This window comes from Notolabrus celidotus, chromosome 9, assembly GCF_009762535.1.
Source record: "Notolabrus celidotus isolate fNotCel1 chromosome 9, fNotCel1.pri, whole genome shotgun sequence".
Taxonomy (NCBI): domain Eukaryota; kingdom Metazoa; phylum Chordata; class Actinopteri; order Labriformes; family Labridae; genus Notolabrus; species Notolabrus celidotus.
Genome location: NC_048280.1, coordinates 30154874 through 30175171, shown reverse-complemented (window position 1 = coordinate 30175171; position 20298 = coordinate 30154874). Strand labels below are relative to the sequence as shown.

General features: G+C 40.0%; 1 long non-coding RNA gene across 2 annotated transcripts; it reads right to left on the bottom strand.

Moving 5' to 3' along the window:
• Positions 1 to 2519: 2519 nt before the first annotated feature.
• Positions 2520 to 20272, bottom strand: LOC117818416. 2 transcript variants are annotated; one of them, XR_004632356.1, is made up of 4 exons: positions 20193 to 20221; positions 6449 to 6514; positions 4780 to 4994; positions 2520 to 2767 (listed from the first exon to the last, which is right to left on the bottom strand). It is a non-coding gene; the product is annotated as an uncharacterized LOC117818416 (long non-coding RNA). The 2 variants fall into 2 exon arrangements; XR_004632355.1 differs by lacking the exon at positions 6449 to 6514 and having other exon boundaries at positions 20193 to 20272.
• Between the last annotated feature and the right edge of the window lie 26 nt (positions 20273 to 20298).

Here is a 20298-nt window from a genome sequence, read left to right as displayed (position 1 = left end):
CTCTAAGGTTTTTTATCACTCCATATGTAAAAACAATGGGGAGAAAGTCAGCAGTCATGAATGCAACATGGCTCTTATCATGTAGGTCTCTTAAAAGGAAACTTAAGTGATTCAGATTAACTTTTTTATAAAGCTAGAGGAGTCATTGGAAACAAATTTGGATAGTGGTCTTAAAGAAAGCAACAGAGGTTGGAATAGAAAGAAAGCAATATTTTTCACTCGTGAAACTAAAAACATACTGAGTGGGTAATTTCCCAAGATGCAGCTCACTCACCATTTCTCGTTAGCCACCATGTTTTCTCACACACCAGTGTTTCTCAGCCGTGCAGTTTCACTTTGATACTTCTCATCAGACCTGACAGAGAACATGTTAAGTCATAATGATATCATCAAGGTTGTTTTCTACAGAGGAGCTGCCCAGAGCCAAAGAACATCACATGCTGAGGAGAAGTCCTTGTGACTGAGCTTAATGCGTAAAATTGATGAAGTTCCCCTGTAACATGATAACTAACTGCATAACCACATTAGAGTTTCGGGGACATGTAAAGCCCAATAACACCACTTACAATGACATAACACATTAAATATGACTTTTGTTCATCATTGTCCCGGTGCATGCTGGGAGGTTTTCTTTCTCATGGAACGACTCATTTTATTCGACCCAGGGTGTTGTGACGCTAAAAGTACTTTGAGCATACAGAGCAGGACTCTCACACTGATGCTGCTGTTGTTCCTGATGCACGGTCTCTATAAGAAGCACTATATGACATTAAGATTCATAATCCTGAGCAGAGAGAACAAAGCATGAAATAATGCACAAGACAGGGATTATGAGCCACAGATTAAGGGTGCAGATTAGATGGAAAATATAGAACAATAATCTCTATAGATTAACACAGAAATATTGAAAAATGTTTATGTTTCTGTTGCTGCAGCTCCACAGGGCCCTTAAAGCCAAGAACAAATCAATAAACTAATAAAGACCATTTCTCAGAGAGCAGCCCAAAAACATCTTCAACTATGTATCTGTTGAAATTTCTTACCTCTGCTTGTGACTGTGTGTCTGTCACCTTTCAGCCCCTCCTCATGCAGGACAATCTGCACCACCTCAATTTGACAGAACCTACTGCAAAGATAATTGCCTAAATCCTCCCACAGACAGATTACCAAATAAACAAGGCTGAATTTTAAATGCTGGTAATCTCAAACAGACATCTGAATGTAGACGGCGTGGCACAGATTTGTTTGGTTTGAGAGTTAATGAGTTTGGATTTAGGACACTAATTTGGAGTCAGGCTCATTCAGAGCACAGCGTGTTAAAAACAGCTCAGTGATGAAAAGGAGAGGTAACTCGGCCTCAGGCCACATCAAGAGACACTGTGGAGAAAACTGTGAGTTTGTGAGCTGTGTTTAGTATGGCGAACATGGCCTTCAAGGAATTTAAATATAAAGAAAGCAGTTTCTAAACAGGAAATAAGCAGACCTTGACCTCTCTGTGTTTTTCTGTCTATCTCCGTCAAGAACACTCCAAAATGAAAGACTAGGATGGAAATTAATTTGCAGGGATTATTTGCAGCCAAGGTTGGATGGAACAGACTTGAGCTGTATTATGTGAAGAAGCAGTCGTGTGTGAAGCTCCATGGCTGACCTCAAGTTCAATTTGCTATTGATGCACTGTGGTGCCGATTCAGCAGCCAAGGAGGAATAAATGAAACTTTCAGTATACCGAACAACTTTATATGGGGGTTTAACTTGTTCTCTTACTCAATTTCCTATATGCTGAGCCAGTTTCATGGCCCCCAGGACTGTGAAAGCCACACAGATCTTATTTTAGCAATCCATGATGCTGATCAGACAGTACTGCAGTCTCTCTGCGACACTTGAACTTTTTAAATTTGTCAAAGAGGCAACGTCAGCTGCTGTTTCTTCATCATATATCACCATTAAAGTCATTCTCAGTCTTCAGGTTCTCAGATGGCCAGAATTGTGTGTTTGAACTGACAATCATGAGAGCATCTGTCTGTCTGTCTGTCTGTCTGCATTTCCCTACCTGAGCTTTAAAAATGTATCACCTTTCATGCTTGAGTGCGCTGCAGTTTAATTCACACCTCCACTCCAATGGGAGCTCTTTTTTTTTAACTCCCTTTTTTATTTTTTGTTGGAACACCTGCAGTGGGCGTGAGGAGCACTCAATTTTATCTGCGTCTCTGTTTATCAGTCAATGAGCAGCCGTCGACAGACTGAAAGCGAAAACTTTCTCGCATGCTGCAGTGCCGTAGCTTTGAGCAGGAGGCCTTGAGAGTGTGAAAGCATAAATTATAGGCTAATGGCTGACAGAGCAGCAAAGAAAGATAGCGGATGATAGCGAGTCAGCAGCTCCGAGCTCTCGCGTACCCTGGTTTTCACTGCATCTGATAAACAATAACAAGGATACGTGAGTAATTACAGCATTCCAGGAGCACGTTATTTTTTTTCTTTGCCAGAATATTATTCTGGAGGGTAAAAAGGACACATATTGGTATATCTCTTTAAGAACTTTATTAAATAATCCCAAGATGCTGAAGTTTATCAGAACCACAGGCTTCTTTAGACTGTGTGCGTCAGACTGCTGAGAGGTAACTGTCTGTGTGGATGAATGACTTCCTCCCCAGCAGACCTTGGTAAGTTTGACTATAGAGAGCTACTCTATGAGTCAGACATGATGGTTTGTAGCACAGTGGGGCCGTCCTCGCTGTGTTTATTTCTGTCTTGTGTAATTCAGGCTGAACTGAAAGAAAGAAAGCACACACAACCTTAACATAAGAAGAAGTACACAGTTGTGTAAAATGAGAATTTGGTTAGAAGCAGAGATTGAACTATTTTACCAACATCTCTGAAATGGGCTCTTGAAGTAAAAGTTTCCATCTGAAAGAACCTTAACAAGGTAATGGATGAGCCAAAGAATTGTGTTTTTTCTGTGTTACAGTCCCACCTATTGAAGATGAACTCCATCAGGATGTTTGTGAACACAGCTGTGTAAAACACTTGACTGTAATTGGTTGATTAAAGCATTCTGAGGTCTGCTATTGCTCCATAGCAGACTGTCACTATGAGGAACAGGCTGTTTAGGGATGCAGCTCTAATCAGAAATTAAATGCAACCATATTAATGTGCAGAAAGAAATCTATAATCTCAACAAAATGACATTGGTCTGGGAAGGACGTAAAAAAAAAAAAAAAGATGTAAAGAGCAGAAAAAAAGCAATGGAAGTTGTAAGAAGTCAACAACACACTTTAAAAAACATGGTACAGGATACTGTGGTGTTTAAGGACTGATGAATGGAAAATAAATCATTGCAGACTCTGACAGTGATGAGGCAGAAAAAATAAACTGTGTGGCGCTGGTTCATGTGGATCTGTTCACCTCGTTTAACTTCACCATCAGTGGAAATGCTGAGTTTAATGTGAGTAATAAAAGCTGAGTTAGCGCAATTTCATCTACTGTAGAAGGCTTCAGAGTTCACCACTGATGTGGATGAAGCTCTAGTTAGTTGACTATTGTATAGGAAAATTTAATTATTTTCAAATCAAGTCAATCTTTACCCAATCAATATTTTATATCAAATTATTGGTTTCTCAAAAGGCACAGTGACGATTCTTTAAAACTGAAACAAACACTTTCACTTTCACATTGTTGCGTCCTCATGACCTGAATAGTAAAATGACAAGATTTGTTAATTATTTTCACTGAATTTGAGTTCCTCATGAGCTGATTTCATATTTAGCACACATCTTAAAGTGTCTGTTTAGAGCTCTGCTTGTAAAGTTTAGCGGTGAGAAGTAAGCTAGCAATCGAGAGGAGGTTTTGTTTTCTTTAGAGGACTTTTTTGACATGAAGTTTTGTCCTCATGTCATGGCTGATACTGGAGCAGGATTAACAAAAGGACTAGTGTACGTTCTGTGTTGTGTTGTTTTAGACAGAGAAACTACAACCAGGCCTTTACTCTGTAAAAGATCAGAATGGCTATAACCAGGATTTAATGTCTGTGCCGCCACTTGAAGGCTTTACTGCTCTTTGAACATTACAGAAGTAAATTATATTTACGTTATAGAAACATTTATTTGAACACCCAAGCACACAAGATGAAAACCAGGTATGTGACGGTTTTGATCACTTTTTGTAAGCTAACTAACTGTGATAAATCAGAGTTTACAAAGTTAAGTTGTTGTTACGTCAGTGAATTTTTTGACATTGCTACAAATCAATACATGTCCTCAATCTGCATCCTGCAAAAAGTTGTCTGGAACAAGGAAAAGTAGTGCTAAAAAGAACATCTGCATCCATTCATTTACTTTCACAAAAAGTGCATCCTCTAGCAAGACACACGTATTTATGACAATAGGTCATGGTGCTCATGGGAAATGCAGTCTTCATGGAAAAGGGACACTACAGATTTTGTCCAAAGGGGTTGCCAAAAATTCCTCACAGTGCCTTTAAGAAAAAAAGCTGTTACAACTGAGAAAGCTCTGTAGTGGTTCCATTACTCTACAGTGACTCTCCCACTTCACATTATACCTTATTCAGAAGATGGCACAAGGTGAAGAAATAAAAACTGTAAATAATTCCCCTTAAATGCTTAAATCACTACAGTCTGTTATGAAAAGGTGAAGAGTATAAGGTGAGGATATTTGTGTGTGAATGTAAGGAGTAAAATAAATAATTATAGGGAAAATAAAATCACAGATTACAGTTATCTAAAAGGAAAAAAAATGTACCAACAGTAGCAAATAAAATATGTACCAGATGGACCTTTCCACTGGGCCTTCTTAGCCCGACTCGACTCGGTTTGTGATGCGTTTCCAAGGGCGGGGTACCTCGTGTCAGACACCAGTTTTTCGTACCTGCTCTACTCTGGTTCAAGCGAGCCTACCGTGAGTCGGTACTCAGGCTGGTGGAAAAGGTACCCAAACTTGGCCGAGTTGAGTAGAGCCGAGTTGAGTCAAGTAGGGCTGGAACTGTGTAGTGGAAAAGGGCCATTAGAGCATCTCACCTTCGCTGGAACACAGGATGTGATGTTTAATAAAATAATTGTGATGACTCAGATGTTTTCGGCTTCATTGTTGGGGTGAACCAGGAGGCTGATTTCAGACTTCCAGTTTCCAATGTTTCGCTAACTTTATGCTAAATCTAAAACTCTTTGAGCAGACATGTCACCATGGTTACATAATGATGTTAAAATACAGGGCTCTCATCATTTAAACAGATTGGAGGATCTCTTTCCTCAGTCAATTCAAGATCAGCAGAAGAATTCAATGTTTGCTTAGCATATGAATCACATTTGCTCTCTCAGTGCATTTATTGGTCTTCTTTACCTTCACACATAAAAGCCGCTCCCTCCTGCGCCTCCTGTGTTCAAGAAGTAGGCCTTTTTATTTTCATGCGTCATTTCCAGACAGTATAATACATTTTATGGTTGTGTTGTTTTCCAAGTTTTTTTTCTAAGTCATCTATGGATTTGTTCTGCTGCTCTAACATTCATTTTTTTTTTCTGTTGCGTGCCACAAAGTAATTTTGAAACAGTCCAAAAAAGAAATAAAACATCCACAGCATGCAAGCAGACATTAACCTGATGCAGATTGCAGCTTAATCCACACTGTTAGGTTTTAGGACGGACCACATGAGGCCGGCTCAGGCAATCCAGCTCCTCATATACTAAACGTAGGAGGGATTAACTTTAGTGATTCACAATTCAGGTCAATCTTCCCCGGCAACAACAGAGAGAGAGATTGTGCGGGTATTGATGGAAACTAAACCCCAAAGAGCTTCAGCTTCAAGGCAGGACAAAGAAAATCCCTCTTTTCATATATCCTCAACGGGTGGACTCAAAATGCAAAATCACTGTTTTGCTCCACTTTCAGACTGTTGACTTCACAGAAAGCATAATGCTGTGGTTGTATCAGTGACAAGCTCATGCAGGAACATTATTTAGCACATGTAGAAAACAGGCCAGGCGCTGAGAAAGTGGGCTAAAGTCTCATTACAAGGCAGAGCACAGGTCAGACCCCATGAGTCTCTGCTCTCTTTGCAATGCTCCTCTCACTTTGCTGTTTGGATGATGAATCTTGGGTTTACTTTGGCTGAGATTTGTACAGAGGAACGGTTACAGTTGTGACACACTTATCTGTAGTGGCTGCCTCATTTACCTCATGTTACCTTTCTTTACCAGCATGAGCCACAGAGAAGATCACAGCTTCTGTTATATCGACAGTGGATGTTGTGTATTACCACACACCCAAGCTTTTTTGAAAACAGGCAGACTTGGAGGTAGTTACACGGAGACAGCTGGTATGAATGGGCCTTTTGACCCATGACACAACTGTAGCATTACAGACTGTAGAGATGCTTCCCGTGGACAGGGAATTGAGTACTTTTGGAAATTGTGTCAGCATGAACAAAGTTGACTACTTACTTCCTCATCTTTTTTTCTTCCATGTCCTTGGAGGGAAATTCGGAAGTTACGAGACTGGGGACTCATCTTGCAAGCGAGGATTAAATAACACAAAAGGACAAATTACGAAATTGTACATTTTGTCGTTCTTGGTGTCAATGAAATGACTGGCAAACTGAAAGAGTAGCCAAGAATGAACTTTTCTGTTTCCCATGCTTGCTTTTTGGAAGAGACGCTTCTTGGTTTGGAAGCAACAAGGAATTGTAGATTTGAAACACATGTCTGATAAAATTAGAAGCATGACTGCAGAACAACTACCATAGGAAATGGTGTGAAACTTTGTATGTGGGGCAAAGTTTTGTGTCAAAAAAATATAAATTAAATAAACAAATGTCAGCTCTAGTAATGTAATCTTCTTGCATGCCGAAATGTGGCTATTCATAAAAACAAAAAGGTAAAGCTAAGATTTAGAATCAATAAACAGAAGTTCTAATCGTTGAGCTGAACCTAAATCAGCTGTTGTAAGACATTTCACAGATGGCAATAATTCCAATGTGCATCTGGCATTGACTTGATGATTCCTAATTGTTTGGTGGAAACATGAATCAAATCTTACAGCAATGTGAATGCAGATATATCATCTATCTTCAAGAACTACATCCCATTGGTTTAAATAAAGAGCTGGACATGTCCCAGTTCACTGTGATTTTATTTTATAGTTATGCCGGGCCAGTGCACTACATATTTGGTGCTTGAACATTTGTTGTATTTGTGTTTATAACATCATATAGTGTGATTTGGTTTTATGGTGGCACAGCATCATGTGTTTTAATGTTCGTACTCAATCTGTGGCCTTCACAGGTGCCTAATCAAGCCCTTAATTAGTGATTGGTTGCACCTGGGGAGTAACGACATGTAGAGGGGTTCACATACATGCGTCCAGGTTGAACTGAATTGTTGCACATTTTGCCTCTTTAGCTCTGCTTTATTCAAGAATATTTTTGCAACTAACTCCAGTGTTTTGAGTCCCTTCTTTTCAACTCTTAACATCACCTGTTAACTTGATGATGGCCACCACATCGCTATACGGAAGCACACAATTATCAATGAAGAGATACAGACAGGTAATGGAGAGTTATCTGGCATCAAGCACTTCTCTGCAGTTTTGTATTGTTGGGCTGGAGTCTCACATGCAGTGCTGCTTTAACTAGTCATGAGTTCAACACACTCTTAAGCCCACACACCCAATAACACCACCAGCCAACACTGCTGTTAGAGCTTCATAGAAAGCTCTTCTGTCCCTCTAATTGAATTGTATCTCTTTTCTCTGCCTGACTGACATCTGTCCAATTAAGTTGGCAGAATTGACCTTACAACTGAATTAGGATACAACCCATCAGCTGGCTCGTGAAGAGACTGAAATGAAAAGTAATGAATGGTTTTAACACCCAGCAGTGGCAGTTTGATTCTAAACGGCGGAGAACCAAAGTTGTCATAATCAATCTAAAGGTCTTTTCGCAACGTTAGCTTTCTGACAGAAAACCGCTTTCAGCCGCTGCTGATCTGTCACATTTCATCTCATTGCAATTTCATGGGTAAACATTTGTGGAACGAAGTGGAGAAATCTCCTGTCTTCATCTGAAATGAACGGCCAAAATGTTTCATTGCCTTTGCAATCGCCTGCTATATAATATCTATTGAGATGAGTGTATTAAAGTGTGCACCATATGAGGAGCAAGCCTCTCTTCTCCCTCAACAGAAATTAGAGCTCAACAGAGCATCATGTCATTCAACTTGTTTTCTCATTAAAGGGTGTCAGGAGGCGACAAGCTCATTTTAAAATCAGAGAAATTCAAGTAAAAAAAACAAAACTCTTCTATCCATCACTGCTTCATAAACATGCTTTCACAGTTGAAATCATGGTGTTTGATGAAAACAGCTCTGTTCTTTTTCTAATCAAAGAAAAAGTAGATGAGTGAAGGAGTGTGTTTTTCCTCAACAAGAAAGGAGCTTAATTTTCTTAAAAGTCGGGGTGATAGATCAGCCGGATGACAGAGATAAAACACTGGTTCTGCCTCAACTTTCCTTCACTTAATTTCACAGTCGCCAAGCCTATAAATCAGCGCTGGATCTCTGCTGAATTGGGATATCTGCATAGAGTGCCCCACTGCTGTACTTTCTCCCTGGTTGGTATAACAGCATGCTAATTGACGATCTTACATAAAGAAGAAGACTTTCAGGAGGTTATTAAATTTGCCTGGAAACTGTAAAAGTGGGATCTCACCAGTCCCTGAGCGAGACTGTGCCGCCTGTCAGCGCAGAGGGGAAAACTGCTGAGGGGGGCAGAGTTTGGGCCCCCTGGGTCTACTGTGCATGTCCCCTCCTCTCGGTCTTCTGCTGCACGTCTGGCCCATAGCTAGCCTACCATAACAAACATCACGCGCGTCACTTCCCTGTAACCCATGTCACAAATTTCCAGTTAAACTCCTACTTTTCTTTTGAATGGGAAAAGGTTCGGGCTCTATCTGCATTTTGACACTGTCATTTGGGATGCTCAAAGTTCAGCATGTGTCTAAATAAAACAATACTGGATTCAATGAATGGAGCCCATTTTTTGAAAAGGCCATTTCCGCCCTCGGGCTTGTTGGTGGTTGGCCATGAATGCATGAATCACTCACATCCACTTGTTTTCTTGGAGAAAGCTGGCGGGGATTTAGAGTACAGCGACCAACTCTGGCACTGAGAATGTCTTTCTGTGACTGAGCATTTTTTCATCCATGGGTGATTTCCACATGTAATGCCTGTTCGCATTCAACAAGACTGAAGCTGATTCTTTGTAACACAACCCACGAGCTAAGATAATGTATAGAAATGACACTGGAAGGAATCATACACATTAAAATGATACCAGCCAGGGTTAATTTCAGCAGATGTTTTAGATGTACCCTGATCGGTCACATTTTTGTCCTTTTTTTTAATCCTTTCTAGACAATCTTGGTTCAGTTCTCAATAAGAAGTTACAACACTTAAGTCTTTTATTTCAAACATTTCTCTCTTAAAACTAATTCACCTGTGTGTTCAGAAATGATTAGGGGTGTACCAAGTGTTTATAAAGCAACATTCACCCACTACTGCTGCTGTTCTATTCTTGCAGATTGACTAAGGTAAGGCATGCACATAACACACAGATAAAAGTACTCCAAGTCAGGAAAAATTACATTCTTCCTTTAGCCACTATGGTTTTGTTTTTCTTCTAGGAATTGAAATAAAAGTAAAGCAATGCATTTATAAAGAAAGATTTTCGGTGAAGCGTTGAATAATAACACAAGCATGCAAACACGTTTCTCAAATGCAAAGGTAACATACTGAAGTGAAGCCTGTTAAGTTCAACATGTTCAACATTGTCTTGTTTAGTGTGGCAGCATGCTACATTTAGCTTTGAAGGGCTAAACATAAGTAGGGGATAATATATAGTGAACGGATGGTTATGCAAAATAGATTAGCGACATGTTGAGGCAAGAAATATCTTAAGACACAGCTACCAATTGAAGATACAAACAATATGGCATTGATTTAAACATGACTCCATTGATTTGAAAAAATAAAAACAAGTCTGTCAGACTTGACAGCTGACAGCACTTCTAAGGCAACCATATTCTTATCAGCCTTCCTGAAGGTCGAATCAACATCAAAGTAAACATTTAGGTTTAGAGTAAAGTCTTTACATTAGCCTGTTTCACTATCTAATTCTGGTTTAGGATATATTTCTCAAGTACTATGGCATCAGAGAAAAGGAATTATAGATTGAATACAACTAGCATGTAAAATGTACAAGTGTGTACAATGGTCAAACAAAAAGGTATCCAGGTGCAAACAACAGGCTATAGAGGACTTCACTCCTGCCACAATGCTGAAATCGAGCTCGTTTCTGTTGCTTATTTTTTTCCCGCTCCTGTGTCACATAATGCAATCATTCTTCAATCAGTGTTCGACGGGGAAAATCTAATCACACCGGTTCGAGGTTTCAGAAAGCCATCTGCTTTAATCCAATTCCTGACAAATATCCCTGTCACGGCACTCAGTCTGCCACCGTAACTACCACCCATTTCAGCAAGCTAATTTTACAGGTTCATCTTGTTAGGGCTAAGATGGAGATAAAGGCCTGATGGTGTTCGAATTCGGACGACAGCCGCTTCTGCCTCCCACACCCTTGCCCATCCCTTCCAGGGCATTTTCCACTTCTGTGTGTCCCCCGGTCTCCCTTCAGACGTCTGTACAATGATAAAGACACTGAGATTCTTGCTGTCTGCCAAGGGCGCTCCTGCCTTGCACCATGTCTTGCATTCTCCAGAGCTGGGGCGTACGAATGCCTTTCTGCGGCATCTTTGCAATTTTAAAGGGCAGCCTGCTCAGCCGTGAAAAACTGTTGAAATACTTACACTTCCCATAAATGCCTATAAGCTAGGCAATCTTTCATGCTTTATAATGTTGTCCTGGGCAACATGGCAAAACACTGAAGGCCTCTGATAGGGAAAACAAAAGACAAATGACTGAGCGTGCCCTTTTCTAATCCATCAATTTCTTCTCGAGCCCTTTGTCCTTCAAGCTGAGTGCTGCATGTGGGCCCGGCAGCTGTGATTGTATCGCCCCTGAAAATGCCTTGGACAGTGTTGGACTTGCTGAGACACATTTATTCCATGACCTTTAGCCAAAAACCAACTTGACTGAGATGTTCCAATAGTTCAACCTGACATATCTGCTTCCCTGTTGCAAATAAGGGCTTGTCAAGCTCCACGAAATCTCTATTAGACTCTCCTCTACGGGCAAAATCAGATGTTTACAGGCAGAAGTGGCCTTTAAACAGTGCTCCATAGGATCATTTAGACATATTTAGCATTTCCTGGCACTTGGTGCAGACATTTGAGTGTCTCCATCCTGCTGGGTAACAGAGCGGACTGGTACCAGTTACAGACAGACTGTGGGCCCTGGCTATAGACTGAAGACCCATTGTTAGAGGAGCAGTATAAATACCAGCATGTTGTTAATACCCCCACATGCTGATTCACACATACTGCCTCCTCACATGCACATGGAAACACACACACATCTACACTCCTGACTTTGTGCTCTATCTCCCAGAAATCACCACATTTATTTCCAATGAGTCCTCAGTCTCGCTGTGTATGCGTCTGTGAGGCAGTCAGTACAGTATATAACAGAGCTCTTCTTTCTCAGAAGAGAGGTGAATTGTGCTGTATAACCACTTAACCCTCATCCCCTCCTTTGCCACCCTCTCATAGCAATCCCAATAAAACCTGGATTATTTTTATAACACAACGTATGGCTGCTGACTTTACAAGCTCCCCTCCAGCTCCTGGGTGAGAGCGAGGGGAGGAAAGAGGAAAAAGAAAAGAAAGGCCAGGTCAAAACCGCTTCATGTCTCCAAAAGGGCAACATATCCAAAACCATCAATGAAGGCCTTTTCTGCTGGGAGGAAAAATAAACACCCTGAATTATCCTTTTTTCTTTCGCTTTTGCTCTCGTCTGGTTCTACAAAAGGTCTTAGTGCAGCTACATCTCCCAGGCCGGGCTGGTACTTCTTCCTGTTCGGTCTACTATCATCTTCACTTCATGGAACGGGCAAGTTTACATGTGTTTGGACAGGAAGGATTAATATCTTACGGCCCTTATCTAAGGGGTGGCAAACCAATTTGTATTCTCAGGAAACTGCCTGGCACTAATCCAACTTTGTTTAAATTTTGGTTTCACTAAAGCGACAATAGATTATAAAGAGGCATCAGTATTATTCTCAAACTGTTTCATAACTAGCTAAATGTCCTCCCAGGAGCTTATATTCTATTGAAATTGTCCATAATGTTTTATAAGACTACATTTATATTAAGAACAACATACAAACTATGGATGTAAGTCACCTAAATGATTAAAAGTTTTTAAATATTTCTATTATTGAGGGCTTACAAGTAAGCCGTCTGTAGCCACAATTGATAGCTACTACCATAATGCAAGATGGGACCGGATCTTATCCTGTTTTGATATTGGGTCTTTGTTAATAACATAGAATACAATCTACACCTGCTCATTGTAAAGAGTCTTGAGATAATGTTTTGGGGGATTTGACGCCATATAAATAAAAGGTTGATTGATTGATGCATGGCATATCATAGAGTGGTGCAGTTTAGGGGTATGGACATAAAGTTGCATGTACGCTGTGATTGGTTAAACTACATATAACCGCCACATACAGGTCTACTAGTCTACACGCTTGGGTGCTAGCTCTGCTATTGTTAGCCATACTTGTCCATTTTAACATTGCTCATCTGCAAACTCTGATCCTGTACTTATTTGGGGTTAAATAAGCTGTTCTCAAATTTGACTGTACTCTGAGTGTTTTGGTGTTTAGACCAGCCGGTACTGTGAATTTAAATTTCTGTTTAGTTCAGTGGGAAATGATTTGCTTCAGAACATCCCTTTTTAAAATCATATTAAATTACAAGACACTTATTGAAAAATTTGGAAACTCAAAGAATGTTAGCAATAAAAGTGCATATTAAAGACTGTTCATTCATCAGAAATTTGGGGTGATACATGTGTTTTTATCTGATGTCACAGTCTGCATCCAGCACAAATATTAAAAAAAATTTAGCTAGGTCTCATTCTAGACTGTTTAAAACCTGAACATAGTTTCTGTGACGTCACCCGTTAGTTTCTGGAGAGAAGTTTTGAAGCCTAACGAAGGCCTGCTGGAAATGTCTGTCAACTCAGCGGTGGCCCTTATTATGCTAATTTGAGTATAACTCATATTCTTAATATTATCTTAAGGGATGTGTTATAAAATTAACCCCCCTACAGTGTGTATAAATAACAAATAAGCTACATACCCAAAGCTGGTTTTAGATTCAGGCTGTAAACATGTTTAATTTTGCTGTAAAGACAGGCTTTTTAACATGGTACACAATACAGATTCCTTTGCTTTTGCAGCTACCCTCAAGTGGACACTGGAGGAACTGCAGTTTTTTGCACTTCTGCAACCAATTTCAACACCAGATGATGGTACTATTTAAAAAGTGAACACATAGTGCAAGTAATCTAGTTTATGTGGCAAGTTGTCCAACCAGTTAAGAAAAAAAAACACTGAACAAGTCATAGTGAAAGTACTTGGGATCCAAAGCAGGTCTTCGTCAGACAGGGAGATCTGTTGAAGAAAACTATCAGCTTTAGATGTGGAGCCATTCCACACCCAAACAATTTTTCAGTCCTCCATTTTCCTCAGTGAACAAACTGTAAGGACACTATTTGCCTGATCTATTTGGTCTGTGTCAACACTGAGAGCAGAGTCAGTTGAGTTATGAGAAATCTTAACCAGTAGAAAGCAAGCCAAGGCCTGAGAGGAGTGTGATTAACACGCCCTGTAATGTAACTCACAATTCCTTGGACCCCATTCAAAATAGTAATGTATTAATTTGCTTATTACTCTATTGAAAAAATATTTTGACACCACTGTAAACTCTCGCCACTACAGCAGCAAAAGTGTCTGTTATCCTCTAAAAGTGGGACTCCACTTAATTTCTTCCTCTCTATGCTCACTGATAAAATCAAAGTTGAGCGAATATACCCTCCAGGCAAAGACAAGTTTCTCTGTCATTTCTCATCTGAGCTCAGCGCGATGTGCGAAGGGACGATGACTAATTCTGTGAAAATTAATCAGGGCGACTGTGGGGGCGGGATGTGTTTCCAGGATAATTCAACTTTAATCTTACATTTAGAAGTGGTGATAACAAAAGTAACGACTTATTTCTGTGAGTGGAAACTGTAATGTGACATTACTTAAATTGAAATAGTAATTTGTTTCACTTCATTGTAGGCTGTTGTGTTGAAAAAGACTGGGACAGAGTTAGAGGGGTTGTTGGGGGTGGGGGTTGGGGGCTGCAGGAGCTGCTGCATCAGCATGTGTGCAGTAATGTGATAGCGAGGCCCAGCCGCACAAAGAAAACACAACCAGCTCTCAAACAATCCTCCCAGTAAGACCCTGAGAGCTGTGGGTGCGGGGCTGGGCAGAACCACTTCGATAATTATGCTGCCTTCAAAAGCTGCTGGAAATGTGGCACTTCTACATGAACTACATAAAATATTGTAGTTTAACTGCAAAGATGTGGCCCTGAGGGAGATATAAAGCAGGAAAGCTGAACCAACACCTGCTTACTAAAATGACATCACTGATTTATTGTTTTAATCTCTTCCAGTGCCATATGTACCCATTTTTCATTTCCATCACTTTATTACAGATCATCAGTAGTCTTTTTAGTATATATCATATTCTATACTGTAGAAGCTCAGAGTTTATGAGAGTCTATGAGCTGTTTGAAGCTTACTTCAGTGACAGTGTCTTTTCAAATGACCGCTGTAACACAGAAAGTCACATTTATGGAGGCTTTATGTGGAGCACTTGAAGGTAGAACTGCCCTCTTTAAAGCCAGACCTGTCCCACTTCCAACAGAGGCGCATGAATAATTTTCAAAGAAAGAGTTGGCTAGTCAAAGCAAGGCACTACAAGAGTTTTATGTAGCCTTCAGTCACTCTGCATGACAGCGTAGGCAGTGCCTGAGATTTCTTACTGTTTGGGGCGAATTCAATTATTTATCTGTGGGGATGCATAATACCGTGGTAAAACATGAATAATTAAGACAAAACCATGTTGAGGGTCAATTTCAAGTATCGTATGTGAAATAGAAACACTGTTGATTAATTCAGGTTATGCTACTAAAAACTTAAAGCTCTGGTTGACACGCTCCAGTTGCAGACAGGATGCATGCTGATGCAAGATTCCTTTATTCTGGAAAACTAAATACATCTGCTTCTGACTTAGCTTTACTTTGAAGTACTAATATGCAATAACTTCAAATTTAAACATTCATTATTCAGCTTAAAGTACCGCTGCTCCAAAGAACAACCTCACAGAGCCGGCAGTGTTAATGTAGATTCTTGTCTTGTTGTAGGGAGATTAATTTGACAACTGTGGGAAACCTTCATTTAGAGATGAATTTGGCAGCACCCAAGAACAAAGCCATACATCGTTCCGTTTTGCTGACTCAATCCTGAGCATGAGAGAGTTATTTTTGATAATTTAAAGTCACGCACTGAAAATTTTACATGGAAAATTCTAAACAAGGGCACAATTTCAGAATTTGATCAACTAGAGTGCTGACTCATTAATTAAAATTATGATAATATTCCTCATCAACCTTTGTTTCCATGATGAAAGAAAGACGTTGAAAAACTAAAACTACATCACCGATAATAAACTATGAAAAATGTATGTGTTAGTTAGATAGACCAGACAAGACTAAGGTGTTAGTGTTGGACCATCAGACATTCAAAATCAAAAATACTTTGCCCTTTATGTAACACATCTGTCCATCAAAACACAATCAACGCATTCCTGTAACAGGCTGAAATGGTTGGTGGGGTGTAGTGTAAATCTTGTAAGTCATCTGCAACAAGTGTGCTGCATGTACACAGGATGCTTTCCAAAAGTGAATTTCAGTGACAAAACCACAACCAGCTACTGGAAAAATCAATTTAATATTTGATGTTTTTTTTATTTTTGCTGATGTGAAATTTGAATCTCAGTGTCAGAGCCTTGATTTATCCTTATTTGGGACATGTTAGAGAGCATGTTTTGTAAGATGTTTCAGTTGTGATCATTGACAGTACATAGAATGGACAACGTCACTTCATTTCTGCCCCATGTGAGCTTTGAAGCCAAAACAGTCTCCACGAGCGCTGAGATATTGCACTAGTGCAACCAAGGAATGTGCAGAAGCTACCCAGCTGGTAGAGTCACAAGACTAACTTCACACCTGCGATGCTAAACAAAACATGCATTAAACTTACCCATAGAACAGATGCGTATGTTGATTTGAAGCAGACACTTATGGGTATGAAAAGTTTAATGAATCTTGTGTTAGTGTCTGTTATGTTTCCTCACGTCGTTCCTCCTCCACTCTGATAATCTGGTACAGAACGCTGCAGTAGACCACATATGTCAACAGAGCTTCCAGTTATGATATCACACCTGCTCTTGTTATAATGAATAAATAATCAAAACTAAACTTCTCAGACAAATAAGCACTTGACATAAATTAGCATGATAAACATTAACTACAATGAGAGAAATCATGTTTTAGAGGAAAATATTTGATATGTATTTTAATTTATAGTTTGGCTTCAATTCTAACTATTAACATAAAAATAAGGCAGGGTTTAGGAGCTCTTAAGCTCTTGGCTTCACAATCAGTGAACACTTCAGGCCTCCTGCACCCAGTAGGGACTATTGTAAAAGTGCAATACAGCCTTTTTCTTTAACAAATATGTGTGCATTTAACTTTATTTGAAGTCAAAAAGCCAAAGTGACCACAAAAAGAAAGTTCTGTGGATTGACTTGGAGCAAGGAACAATTCTGTACAACATCACTTATCTGTGTGTGATGCACTTCTTTTACCTCTGTTGAACAACAAGGACATCAAGGGCTGCACAGCAGCATTGAATTGGTGGGAGAGTCTAGGACAGATTTTTCAACTAATGTGAGGAATCTGGACACAAGGAAGTTAAGAGGATGACATTTTGCTTTACAGATTCAACACTTTGTCTAATCTTGACAACTACTTACTTAGTACAACTTACTTATTTTTGAAAAGCTGATGGGTGAGTTTAAAGAGAGCAAACATTCTGACTGAAAGTAATAACTACAACGTAATGACTTTTTATTGACTATAGCTAGACAATAATTCAAGTTTTTATTGACTCTAACTCTGGCGGTGAAAAATGAGAAAAACGTGACTAAAACAAAAAAGGTGTTTTCATCTTAAGACTAAGCTACCACAGAACCAATCTGACCTATGCAGGGGTGGGATAAAGTATGTGCGCACACACACACACACACGTCGAAGGAGCATTTAGTAATACCAGGTCTCAGTACACTAACTGTTAACAGTAAAGCATAATACAAATGTCTTATTCCAATGAACTTCAGTAAGTTACACAACACAAAGACAACATATTTGTTTCCCATGCTTAATTCTTTTAGGACTCAACATAAAATAAACGTTTCTCCAATTTTCACAGTTCAAAGTACCAAACAAAGAAAAAGTTGCTACTTTGAAATGCCACAGAAGCTACCAGCAAAACTGCCAAAGCATTGGTTTGATTTTTAGTTGGCTTTTCTGGGTCATCTTCCCCATTCTCTCTGTGAACATAATAGAAACTAGGAACAAACAACCAAACAAGTAAAGGAAAAAATAAGAAAGAATCCTGTGTTTCTATTGTCTGTTAATGTGAATGTGGTTCTTTGTTGGGTTAGTTGTTGGTGGAAGTGACGTTACATTCCCCCAATGCTTCTTTATAGTCTGATAAAGGGTAAATAACAAAGAACAAGGAAATCACTCTCCTGAAAGCTGCTGTAATGTGACTGTAATGTGAAGTCTATTGAATCACGAACCACAAACATGACTGTAGCCTCAAATGTGTCACACTTTATATGTGAATTAAGTAATTACTCATTCTGACAGCTGTTGCCATGCTTCCATGCTTTGTATATGTTACATGTCAGAAGGCTCACACTTAACTCTATTTTACTTTCTAATCTTACTTTTTTTTGTTCTTACTTAAAGCTATCTCATCACATCTGATGCCAGTATTTCAATGTTAAAGGGGGCACTGTCTGGAGGCTCCAGCTGTAGGGACTGTAGAGGTGGGAGTGGGGTGGGTGGTCAGGCCTGGACAGATGTGTTTAAGCTGGCAGAGAAAGTAAAATGGGTGGAGGGGGGGAGGAGAGACTTCCCCCAAGGCCCTGCTTCTTTCATCGAAACACTTCCTGGTTCTGAACTTAAATCCCCCCGCCGTCTCTCCCTAGGGTGGTATCCTCTGACCTGGGATCAGTTTCACCACGTGACGGATGCACATTGTGCCGGTGTTTACAAAAGCAGGCTGCTATTTTAGCTCTGCTAGTAAAGACCTGGATAACACGACACATATGGGACAAATTCAGGCTTTGACTGTGTGACATAACGACTGCATGTGACTTTTTCTACTCTCATATACACGTTTTTTAACTGTGTACACACTGGCACGTGTTCAGACACACAGCTCTATGCTGTGGTGTCATACAGACTCTGGTGAGATCAGGTGGTGATAAGATTAGAGCATGCGACTCTCCTCTGCCGACCTGGATATGAGCAACGCACAGACACACAGGTCGCTTTGTGAGTAGTTTGACTTCTAGTCCAAATGCTATAATAGACACTGCACAGATGCACATGCACACATCTCCTGTGCGATGCTGTATTTGCCATGATCCAGTTGGGTAGGAAAGGGAGAAAAAAAATCCTTTTGAAACCTGAAACTCTTCAGAAGCCCCTGTGCTCCGCTCCGCCAGGCCAGCAGCAGAGTCTCAGTGGCAGCAGGAGAACACGGGGGTCTGTTGTCTCAGCCAGGGCCCTTTGGATATATTATGAACCTCTTCTCCCAACAGACTCGGTAGCATAGAAGCCTTGTTGTACTGAGGAGCATGTGAACGCACAGCTGACTGTAGTGTGGTGAGCAATGTGACTCGTTACTGTAACAAGGTCGGCCTGCGCCGACGGACTTGAGGTAGTCTGAGTGGGCCGGTACTTTTTTCTTTATGCCTCTGCAACAGCAAGTTTTTACTTTGACATCACTGACATCTGTACAAGCAGTCCTATATTTTTCTAGTATGTTTTGTGAGGCAGAAACTTTGATTTTATCAACGCCAGCATTATTGATTTATGGAGACAGCAACAGTATGTAGTCTGTTATTCAGACTTCCAGTCTCTAACTTTGGCCTGACTGAAATCCTTAGTATCAAATAGATTGAATTAAATCTAATTTCTTGGTCTGTATGGGGTCAATCTGAGTGACTACGACTCAGCATTTAGGACCCCACAGAGCTCATTTATACTTTCCAATATCTAAATAAATAAAGACACATAAAAGTGGCCTAATATTTGTTTTGCCAGCCTCAGTCATACACAATGCAACACTTATATTAGAATATGGTAAATTCATGCTAACCTATATGAAGTTGCTAGCTTTTTTTTACATTCCCTGATAAAGGCAGAGCTGTTAAGCCTCTGTTTTTGCCTCATCATTGCTGAGGTGGCAAGGTAAAGGGGGGTTGCACCAAGGGTTTGCCGTATGATAAAGAAGAGACAAAATGTAACTGATCTGACAACGCCAACTGGGGAATTTCACCCCAGGAAATATACAAACACCTTAATAAATAAAAATGTAACACAGGTTCAACAACTGAATCGAGACAGATGTCTTCTTCAGTTAAAAGTACAACAAGGCCAAACAATCATTAAAAAGGCAAAACAGCAGCTGACAAGGGTCTGAAATACAAGAAAATTAAGCATTACATATTAAAACTCCTTTAAAACTATTTTCAAAATATGCATCAACCCTTAATATGCCTGACTTACCCATTAACTGGCTTCACTATAACAATGACACAAAGGGGACAGCTACCAAAGACGCCTCAAGCAAAGGACCAACGGGACAACAGACTAAATACAAGAGATAAAATGGATCCTTTAAAAGATTTCCATGTCTCAGCAATTAACAATCTTTGAACAAAACAAACCTTGTCAAACCAGACACTAGTTCACCAGAGGCAGAGAGGCAGACAGGGGCTATTCCAGGACAAAATTAAACTTTGTTTAAAACCTACCTTAGTACAAGGAGCATGTAGCAACCAGCAGGCAAACCAGACAGAAAAGCAGCCATCTTGCCACAGGTGCTATATATATGGTTCACCTGATTAAGGGGGCTGGACC